The sequence below is a fragment of the Schistocerca americana genome, chromosome 3, assembly GCF_021461395.2.
Source record: "Schistocerca americana isolate TAMUIC-IGC-003095 chromosome 3, iqSchAmer2.1, whole genome shotgun sequence".
NCBI lineage: Eukaryota > Metazoa > Arthropoda > Insecta > Orthoptera > Acrididae > Schistocerca > Schistocerca americana.
This window is the reverse complement of record NC_060121.1, coordinates 116,303,973-116,315,762: the sequence shown is the minus strand read 5'-3', so window position 1 is coordinate 116,315,762 and position 11,790 is coordinate 116,303,973. Positions and strand designations below refer to the sequence as shown.

Below are 11,790 nucleotides of genomic sequence, written 5' to 3'. Positions count from 1 at the left end.
CGTAGTGTAACTGAGGCGGAATAAGGGGAACCAACCCGCATTCGCTGAGGCAGATGGAAAACCGCCTTAAAAACTATCCACAGACTGGCCGGCACACCGGACCTCGACACTAATTCGCCGGGCGGATTCGTGCCGGGAACCGGCACGCCCTCCCGCACGGAAAGCAGTGCGTCAGACCGCACGGCTAATCGGGCGGGCTCATATGTTCCTTAGTTGATGTTTCCATATTTCTGGACACCCTGTAACTGCCCTTGCTGCCTTTGGTATTATACTGTCTGTCACAGCTTGTAGAACTTACGGCAGATGGAGAGACGAGACACAGTGCGAGGGGAGTGACGGACTGCGCGGGTGCTGTGTGAGTATGTGTGCGCAGGGGCTTGTGTGAGTGTGTGTGCGGTCCCGCCTAATCACAGACCACCGCCGTCCGTGACGGAGTGCGCACCGCGCTTCGTGTAGCCAAGGCTATGGCCCTCCACGCAGCTGTGAGCCCGGCGCTAGCAAACCCTGCGGTCGGCTCGCAGCTGGCTCGCCAGCGCCGCCCCGTGTGAGAGCGAGTTGTCGCTCGCCGCGCCGCGGTCCCGGGTTCGTGCTTATTACGGCCCTCTAAACCGGTCATTAGGAGCTCGATCACCGGTGTCCGGGCGGGCGCCGCGCGCTGCTTTCACGCCTTTATAGGGCGCAGCGGGACGTTAAGTATGGTTTCCGAGCCGGTTGCTTTATGGCGACAACCGTGACGGAACAGCGGCCGATGTGATTGGCGAACGCCTTTATGGGAAGGAGGGCGTACCTGGTTTGTGTCACGAAAGTCGGTACCGCCAACTCCTAGAATTCATCCATTTCACTCACTTTTCGCTCGTCCTGGCAGGAATGAGAGTTCTGGCAGGAATGAGTGACTGTAGGAGGAAGATGACTTGAACAGGATTTGTGATTGGTGTAAAGAATGGCAGCTAACTCTAAATATAGATAAATGTAAATTAATGCAGATGAATAGGAAAAAGAATCCCGTAATGTTTGAATACTCCGTTAGTGGTGTGGCGGTTGACACAGTCACGTCGATTAAATATTTGGGCGTAACATTGCAGAGCGATATGAAGTGGCACATGCATGTAATGGCAGTTGTGGGGAAGGCGGATAGTCGTCTTCGGTTCGTTGGTAGAATTTTGGGAAGATGTGGTTCATCTGTAAAGGAGACCGCTTATAAAACACTAATACGACCTATTCTTGAGTACTGCTAGAGCGTTTGGGATCCCTATCAGGTCGGATTGAGGGAGGACATAGAAGCATTTCAGAGGCGGGCTGCTAGATTTGTTACTGGTAGGTTTGATCATCACACGAGTGTTACGGAAATGCTTCAGCAACTCGGGTGGCAGTCTCTGGAGGAAACGAGGCGTTCTTTTGGTGAATCGCTAGTGAGGAAATTTAGAGAACCAGCGTTTGAGGCTGACTGCAGTACAATTTTACTGCCTCCAACTTACATTTCGCGGAAAGACCACAAAAGATAAGAGAGATTAGGGCTCGTACAGAGGCATATAGGTAGTCATTTTTCCTTCGATCTGTTTGGGACTGGAAGAGGGAGAGAAGATGCTAGTTGTGGTACGAGGTACCCTCCGCCACGAACCGTATTGTGGATTGCGGAGTATGTATGTAGATGTAGATGTAGAAGCTCGTCGTCGATGTCGGCGTGTGCGAGGGCGCTATTGTCATGTATCTTTAGATCTGACATTTTGAATTAACTGTATTACAGGAAAGGGCTTGACAGTACATGAAACAATATTAATTAGAAAACATTTTCCTGGTGTTCTGTAAAACATTATTTATTTGTCCAGCAGCCGACTTTCGACGTCTTACGTGCGTTTGTCACTGAGACGATACGATATGCAGTGCGATGCAATAAAGTCTCTGTATGTCCATCTCTTCAAAGATGATTGCAGGACCTTGGCTGTCCAGTACAGTATGTCAAGTCAAAAATATTTGAGCCGTCTAATTTCCAGACTTTTATTTTATTGGGCTACCAGTTTCGGTAGCCATCGGCAGATGATGTTTGAAGTGATCGCTATATCAAAAACCAAGAGATGCCAGTGTCTGATTGCTACCCGCTGTCTTGGCCAGAACTGTGTCTTGAATCTTCCTAAGCGTCGGTCAGCGAGTTTGAAGATGGCGTAATATATCGCCGAAATTGGTAGCCCGATAAAACAGCAGTTTGGAAATTAGACGACTCAAATGTGTTTGATTTGACATCCTCGATGCAATAAAGGTCACACGATGCGAAAGAGAGAATGAATCACGTTTCTGTTTCAGTTTCGTTGCAGTCATGAGCTCTCCTGAAAAGGACATTGTTGTGGCGTATCACTATTTAAAATTAAAAAAAAAAATTGAAGAAAGAAACGAAGTAGCTGGGTGCCGGTACAGTGCTGTGAATATCAAATATAATTCAGCTGTGGCTTCTCGTGAGCACTCTCAGCACGAAAACTAATTCCACGAATTCTACAGAATCAGTCCAGACAGTACCTAGTTTTTGTAGCAACTAGTATCAGCTACTGTGGCAATGGAGATCACAGGATTTTCGAATTGTATTTCTCCTGCTGAGAAGCTCCTCATTACAAAAACGTAGCAGGATGAAAGTGTGTCAATGACGTTAAAAATGCCTGCGTGAATAGTTTTTATTTAGTATCACCACCTACTTTATCAAGTCCGGTACATCTATAAACAATGGTTACAAGTTAATAAATCTAGTATTTCTACTATTACTCTGTTTCGCAATGTAGTTATCATTCACCTTCAGGAGTGTTCACGAAGGACGCTGGATTTCAAGTGAGATCAGTCAGCATCGGCGGTGTAGCAGTTGGTGGTGAACACTGACGAGTTTGATAAAATGGAAGAATCTCATGATATTAAAGAAAACCCCGACGTGTCCTTTTCGGCTTCGTGCAGTTAATCACTCAAAATTTACAAGAATTTAGCATTCAGGTCTCTCTCACGCCTGTCACAAATCTTCCTAAAATCAGTGAGCAAGGACTGAAAAAACATCCAGTCAGCAACATTAGTTGATGACGACCAGTGTCTTTTCCTTTCAGTGCGTTTTACATTTCTAACATTGGTTTTTATCGGCAGCCTACAGAAAAGAGAGACTCCAGGTATAGCGGGCTACAGCAGCTGTCGACAGCTTGCTTGTACCACCTAGCTACCAACGCCGTCATGGACAACTCACGTAATTTCTCGAGAAAGGAAAGACGTATTGCTCTCCTTACGCCGTTAAAAACAATTACGATGTGTTAGCTATATTTCGTATGCAGCAATGCTTGACACAGAATCAAGCAAAGGTAAACTGGCTAGTGACTACATTCTTCAACTTTTCAAAATACGTCCAGTAGTTGCGAAGTGTAAAAGTTCCGAAACCCCGCGTGTGTCTGAAACGGTTACTCTGCCCCGGACAGTTAATTAAGAGCTGGACACACCGTTAATAGCCACGCAGAAGTTACTGTGCGCAACGCAGTGATTATCGCGAAGAATTTATGGCCCTTGCCGTGGATCCTAAAGCGGAGAACTGCATAATAACTGATGTGACATTAAGTGAAGGGTTAACAGAAACAAGTTTTAAACGAACACATTAATTTATTGAGTTAAAATACAAACATAAAACATATCTGCCTACGAAAAAACTTCTATTGTCATTACAAATCTATATTACGCGAATTGCACCGGCGTTCTTCCTCCCAGCCACGTCGCCGGGACGAAGTCCTTCTTTCTTGTCTTCGGATAGGCCACCGCCCTATGACGCATGGATTTTTACTCCAGCGAGAGGACCCTCCGGTGTGGTGCTTGTAGTGCGCACTTCACGGTGCAACACATTTTATTGGGTTGCACTTTATTGGCTGACCACCGGACTGCAGCGGATTTGCCGGTGGATCTGCAGTCTATTTTATGTAATGATCAAACGAATGTGGTTCGCGTTTTAAAGTTTTCTAAATTGTCCCACGTTTTTAACAAGATTTTGGGAAGACGTTTTTAATGTATCAACAGGGTGACTGGCTCACCCAAGTTTTTTGTAAGTGGTCAGCCAGTCACGGGCAACGGCCATGCCGCAGTGGATACACCGGTTCCCGTGAGATCACCGAAATTAAGCGCTGTTGGGCGTGGCCGGCACTACGATGGGTGACCATCCAGCCGCCATGCGCTGTTGCCATGTTTCGGGGTGCACTCAGCCTCGTGTTGCCAATTGAGGAGCTACTGGACCGAATAGTAGCGGCTTCGGTCGAGAATACCATCAAAACGACCGGGAGAGCGGTGTGCTGACCCCACGCCCCTCCTATCCGCATCCTCCTCGGAGGATGACACGGCGGTCGAATGGTCCCGGTAGGCCACTCGTGGCCTGACGACGGAGTGTCAGCCAGTCACATTTCCCTGTGTTGTTCTTTTGGCTCTTCTGTGTTTTTTCCCTCTGTTTTAGTTTCCTGATTAGCTATCTTCAGTCCTCATTGGTTTTAGTACATGTGAGAGTGCCTGTGGGATAGGGAGACTGTGTGGTCATTTTGAGTGCATGCCTGTACGACAATTTTAGCTCTTATCCACATTTGTTTGTTTTAATAAATGTCAGGGCGCTGATAACTTCGCTGTTGGGCGCCCATTAGATCCCAAAACACCCCCCCCCCCACACACACACACACACACACACACACACACACACAGTAAACCTGCTGGTTTTCAGAGTTACTAGAAAGGTGAATGAAAACCTGCCTTTACATGCTTCTGACATTCAGAAAAGAATTACTCGTGAGCTTCTAATAAAGTGAATAGAGTAACTGTTGGCCTGACAGACTGAGAAATGTACACATCTACTAACGCAGTTCTGGACTTCAGAAAGATAACGGCTATGATCTGACTAAGTACGAAAACCAAGAGCTGTCCTACAGTGCCGGTGCTGCCAGTAACGCTCACAATGAATAATCAGCGTGGGATGTGCAGGACGTCGCAAACGTGCCTGTGTCTCTGAAACTCTGTCCGAGGGTCGTCTTTTCCCTGGTTCCACATCTGGACCCCATGTGACTGCTGAAAGGTGCACCAGATGTGTACGCCTCCCCATCTCCGAACAACCTTCCCGATCCACTCTCGCCTCTGTATCCTGACGAGCTCTAAATGTTTTGCTGAATCATACGCGTCGAATTAACTTTGAAAAGTTTCGTGTCGTTACGTAAGTAATGAAGTCGTTTCAATCTACAGGGTGGTCCATTGATCGTGACCGGGCCAAATATCATACGAAATAAGCGTCAAACGAAAAAAACTACAAACAACGAAACTTGTCTAGCTTGAAGAGGGAAACCAGATGGCGCTATGGTTGGTCTGCTAGATGGCGTTGCCATAGGTCAAACGGATATCAACTGCGTTTTTTTTTTTAAATAGGAACCCCCATTTTTTATTACATATTCGTGTAGTCCGTAAAGAAATATTAATGTTCTAGTTGGACCACTTTTTTCGCTCTGTGATAGATGGCGCTGTAATAGTCACAAACATATGGCTCACAATTTTAGACGAACAGTTGGTAACAGGCAGGTTTTTTAAATTAAAATACAGAACGAAGGTACGTTTGAACATTTTATTTCGGTTGTTCCAATGTGATACATATACCTTTGTGAACTTATCATATCTGAGAACGCATGCTGTTACAACGTGATTACCCTTAAATACCACATTAATGCAATAAATGCTCAAAATGATGTCCGTCAACCTCAATGCATTTGGCAATACCTGTAACGACATTCCTCTCAAGTCTTCCGTAATGCTCGCACATTCATTGACAATGCGCTGGCGCATGTTGTCAGGCGTTGTCGGTGGATCACGATAGCAAAAAAAAAAAAAAAATGTTCAAATGTGTGTGAAATCTTATGGCACTTAACTGCTAGGGTCATCAGTCCCTAACCTTACACACTACTTAACCTAAATTACCCTAAGAACAAACACACATACCTATGCCCGAGGGAGGACTCGAGCCTCCGCAGGGATCAGCCGCACAGTCCATGACTGAAGCACCTGAGACCACTCGGCTAATCCCGCGCATCACGATAGCAAATATCCTTCAACTTTCCCCACAGAAAGAAATCCGGGGACGTCAGATCCGGTGAACGTGCGGGCCATGGTATGGTGCTTCGACACCAATCCACCTGTCATGAAATATGCTATTCAATACCGCTTCAACCGCACGCGAGCTATGCGCCGGACATCCATCATGTTCGAAGTACATCGCCATTCTGTCATGCACTCAAACATCTTGTAGTAACATCGGTAGAACGTTACGTAGTAAATTAGCATACATTGCACCATTTAGATTGCGATTGATAAAATGGGAGCCAATTATTCTTCCTCCCATAATGCCGCACCATACATTAACCCGCTAATGTCGCTGATGTTCCACTTGTCGCAGCCATCGTGGATTTTCCGTTGCCCAGTAGTGCATATTATGCCGGTTTACGTTACCGCTGTTGGTGAATGACGCTTCGCGCTAAATAGAACGCGTGCAAAAAATCTTTCATTGTTCGGTAATTTCCCTTGCGCCCAGTGACAGAACTGTACACGACGTTCAAAGTCGTCGCCATGCAATTCCTGGTGCATAGAAATATGGTACGGGTGCAATCGATGTTGGTGTAGCATTCTCAATACCGACGTTTTTCAGATTCCCGATTTTCGCGCATTTTGTCTGCTACTGATGTGCGGATTAGCCGCGACAGCAGCTAAAACACCTACTTGGGCATCATCATTTGTTGCAGGTAGTGGTTGACATTTCACAAGTTGCTGCACACTTCCTGTTTCCCTAATTAACTTACCTATCCGGCGAACGGTGCGGACACTTAGATGATGTCGTCCACGATACCGAGCAGCATAAGTAGCACACGCCCGTTGGGCATTTTGATCACAATAGCCATACATACGTTTTCCGCAATTGGTAAACGGTCCAATTTAACACGGGTAATGTACCACGAAGCAAGTACCGTCCGCACTGGCGGAATAATACGTGATACCACGTACTTATACGTTTGTGACTATTACAGCGCCATCTATCACAAAGCGAAAAAAGTGGTCGAACTGAAACATTCATATTTCTTTACGTCCTACACGAATAAGTAATAAAAGTGGGGTTCTTATTTAAAAAAGCGCAGTTGATATCCGTTTGACCTAGGGCAGCGCCATCTAGAGGGCCAACCATGGCGCCATCTGGTTTCCCCCTTCAAGCTAGACGAGTTTCGTTGTTTGTAGTTTTTTCGTTTGATGCATATTTCGTGAGATATTTGGCCCTGTCACTATCAGTGGACCACCCTGTATATAACAGCAGCAAAATGTCATAAAGGAGATAAAGGGCGTAAAAATGCTTTATTTCGTGTAACTAAAGTCAATGTGTGTATATGTTCTAGAAAAACCAGCTGTACAAGTGATCACCCAGAAGCGGCAAAGACCATCCGTGTGGCGGTGGCTGACAGCAGCAACACGCGCCACAGATCATCCTGGACTAGCTGGCCGCCATGCAACGAAACGACGGCCACAATAAATTATATATTGATTGTTAAAGAATAATGGTAGCGCACTACGTGTGTCTAGGCTTTTGCTTCAGCTAAGGTTTTGTGGAAAGAAGCAGTTAGTCACTATCGTGGAGCCGAAGAATGCGTGAGCTTGAGTCGGCAAGACGACTGTTGTGTTGTTGCGTGTGTGTCGAGATACGTTTACGTGTGTACCGATTGATACTTTGGCATGAGAATTCGGTATCGACTATCAAAAATGTTGGAGATTTTCCGTGAATTTTGTTTGAAATGTTTCGGAAGCTTTTAATTAGTGGATTTAGATTTTTAAATATAAGATTAGATGATGCACTAACGATACTACGGCACAATCAGTGGAACTGTTTGATGAATTTTGTTGGAATGTAGCTCCTCGTAATTTTATGTTGTACTTGTCCTGTGATCGAGCGATCTTTGAGTGACGGGCTTAGCGTAGCGTTGCTGGTACACTGTGTTAATTTTTTTTTTTTTTTTTTTTTTTTTTTAAAGGACTTGTAGTCCGGGGTGATATGTTACAATACAGCATCACCGGTCTATTGCGGTCTAACTGTGTTGGTGAGGCAGTAAATTTCCACAGGGCAGTGACTCCGTCACTGCAATTCACTTTGGAGGTGTGGCGGTGGGACTTGTAGTCCCGTACCACCCTCTGACGGTGATAGTACTACATGAGTCAGGCAGAAGAATTTTGCCTAACATGGGCAGGTGAAGGTGTGGCGGCGGGACTTGTAGTCCCGTACGCCAGGGCAGGGGTAGGTGCACTGTGTTAAGTTTGACGACTGCTATTTATGTGTCGTCGATACCATCGTAAATACGAGTTTTAATGCCAGCCGTTGTGTCTGACGAGGTCCGCTTTTGTTGCCTGTGATAGGCTGTTGCACACGCCAACGTGTTTGGGTGTTGCGCATAGTCTGAAGATTTTGGGAAAAACACACTCTCAGGCAGCTGAAGGTTAGCTATTTGCATAGATTTCTGGAGAACAGGGTTACTACGAATTAATAACAGGTTGTATACTGTGGATTATTTGATAATCGAGCGTAGTTCTCGAGTTTTCTTGATCGTAGGATCAATTACAGGAACAAATTGACCGAAAATGATTTGTTGTTACCAGTGCATTTACTCATTATTAGTAACACAATTATAAAGATTCCCTTGTCATAGATGAACCATTTGAAGACATTAAATCCAACTACTACTATTATTCTACCAGTAAGTGACGAATGACTTTCCATTACATCTGTAGTTTGTAGTGCGCACGCGAGAAGCCAACATATGAAGTACTTGAGTTTTTAAAATCTGATTTTAAGTGGTGGTGGCGAGTAGGTGTTATGTTGTGTGTGTGTGTGTGTGTGTGTGTGTGTGTGTGTGTGTGAGTGAGTGTTTTATCTCGTTCAGTGTGGGGATTAGATTCGTGGTCACTCGCTTACATCAACGTTTGCCGATTCATTTTAAATAAACTCTGATTCGTTTAAATTAAAACAATCTCTCCGTATTATAATCTTGCCGACAGTTCTAAGTAAATTAAAATCCAATTTTGACTGAAAAGAAAAAAATAACAGCTGGAAGTTTAGAGATCTGACGTATAAGAAGTGGAGCGATATAACATAAGTAGATGAATGACGAGCCCTTAAAAAGAAAGCAGAGAAATATTTTATCAAAATTTTGCCCCGCAAGGATTACTATTTACTTAACGCCTTGAGAAGTAACACTGGGGTTACAGTTAAAAAATATTGACATTTATAAACCAAAACGCAGATATTTACTTACGAAAGAAAAAATGGTTCAAATGGCTTTGAGCACTATGGGACTTAACATCTGAGGTCATCAGTCGCCTAGAACTTAGAACTACTTGAACCTAACTAACCTAAGGACATCACACACAACCATGCCCAGGGCAGGATTCGAACCTGCGACACTAGCGGTCGCGCGGTTCCAGACTGAAGCGCCTAGAACTGCTCGGCCACACCGGCCGACTTACGAAAGAATTCTAATTTTGCACGAAACACTGTATATAAACTTTATAAGCAGAAGTATCGCTGATCAGAGGTTGTAAATAACTGTTGTTTGTTCCCATAGTAACCATACGACAACTGCTTTATAAAAATAATTAATTGCAGAGGTTTTTATGCATTTTGGAATGCGTAAGTGCTTTAATTAAGAAGTAGGACTAATTCACAAAATAATTTAATGTCAAGTACAACGTTGTTATTTTCTGAGTAACGAGTTAAGTAGTTCAATATTACGTGGTTGAGTACGACTGTCCCATATAATTTTCGTTAACAGTAATTAGTATTGTACTCACGTTCGTGATGCGTTGATGCTCTCTTTAATTATTCATGGCCTTAACTCAATCGTTGAAATATACTACGTGATCAAAAGTATACGGACACCTGGCTGAAAATGACTTACAAGTTCGTGGCGACCTCCATCCACAACGCTGGAATTCATTATGGTATTGGCCCACCCTTAGCCTTGATGACTGCTTCCGCTTTCGCAGGCATACGTCCAGTCAGGTGCTGTAAGGTTTCTTGGGCAATGGCAGCCCTTTCTTCACGGGGTGCAGCGCTAAGGAGAGGTATCGATGTCGGTCGCTGAGGCTTGGCACGAAGTTGGCGTTCCAAAACATCCCAAAGGTGTTCTGTAGGATTCAGTTCAGGACTGCAAGCCAGTCCATTACAGGGATGATATTGTCGTGTAACCACTCCGTCACAGGCCGTGCATTATGAACAGGTGCTCGGTCGTGTTGAAAGATGCAATAGCCATCCCCGAACTGCTCTTCAACAGTGGGAAGCAAGAAGGTACTTAAAACATCAATGTAGGCCTGCGCTGTGATAGTGCCACGCAAAACAACAAGGGGTGCAAGCCCCCCACGGAAAACAAGACCACACTATAACACCACAGCCTCCGAATTTTACTGTTGGCACTGCACACGCTGGCAGATGATGTTCACCGGGCATTCGCCATACCCACACCCAGCCATCGGATCGCCACATTGTGTACCGTGATTCAGCACTCCACACAACGTTTTTCGTCTGTTCAATGGTCCAATGTTTACGCTCCTTACACCAGGCGAGGCGTCGTTTGGTATCTACCAGCGTGTCGCTTATGAGCAGCCTCTCGACCATGAGATCCAAGTTTTCTCACCTTCCGCCTAACTGTCGTAGTACTTGCAGTGGATCGTAATGCAGTTTGGAATTCCTGTGTGATGGTCTGGACCGATGCCTCCTCTTACACATTACGACCCTCTTCAAGTGTCGGCAGTCTCTGTCAGTCAACAGACGATGTCGGCCTCTATGCTTTTGTGCTGTACGTGTCCCTTCACGTTTCCAATTCACTATTACGTTGAAAACAATGGACCTAGGGATGTTTACGAGCGTGGAAATCTAGCATACAGACGTATGACACAAGCGATACCTAATCACCTGACCACGTTCGAAGACCGTGAGCTCCGCGGAGCGCCCCATTCTGCTCTCTCACGATGTCTAATGACTACTGAAGTCGCTGCTATGGATTACCTGGCAGTAGGTGGCAGCACAATACACCTAATATGAAAAAGTATGTTTTTAGGGGTGTCCGGATGCTTTTCATTACATAGTGTATTATAGTGCTGGAAAGCCTACTTACCGATATCAGCAGGTACACGTGTGATGATTATTTTCTGGATTGCTCATACAGTGTTTTATGAACCTCTTATCTTGAACCTCCTGAGATCTATCGCGCCTCTCCACGAATTATTAGTAATTTCTTGGCTCTATATTTAACTTTTTTCTCGACTTCCTCTTGTGCTGTGTTGGGGTGACGCCTGATAGTTTTATCAGGGACACACGTAGGCGGCAGTTCCGGCACAGTGCTCCTTCCCGCCAAACAAAACATGAGCGCCAATCGCTGAATAAGAACACCCAGCCAACCAATTGCGTGTTACCTTCTTCTGCAAACATCCCACCAAGAAAATAGCGCCACTTAGAAACTTCAATGATTTTCTGGCTCGCCTCTCTTTTTCAAAAAATCTATTTATGCTCCAACTTCCTGACGCCACGAGCATTTTTACCAAGCAGTCGCTTTCATGCCCATTAACTAGCCTCGCAGCAGAGGTCCGCAGAAAGTAAAAGGTCTCGTATTTCGATATGCCTTGTTTCTTTCGGAAAGCGTAAGATGGTTATCTGCTGAAGGTACTCCTCAGATAGTCGACTACCTGCTGACAGGATTCCTCCTCTGGCCACTGCTTGGCGGCTGGGCTAGAGGCGACCGGGTC

The 11,790-nt window shown here is 45.2% G+C and overlaps 1 pseudogene; it reads left to right on the top strand.

Annotated features, from left to right (window-relative positions):
- Positions 1 to 4,066: 4,066 nt before the first annotated feature.
- On the top strand, positions 4,067 to 4,183 carry LOC124607631 (annotated as a pseudogene).
- Positions 4,184 to 11,790: the final 7,607 nt, after the last annotated feature.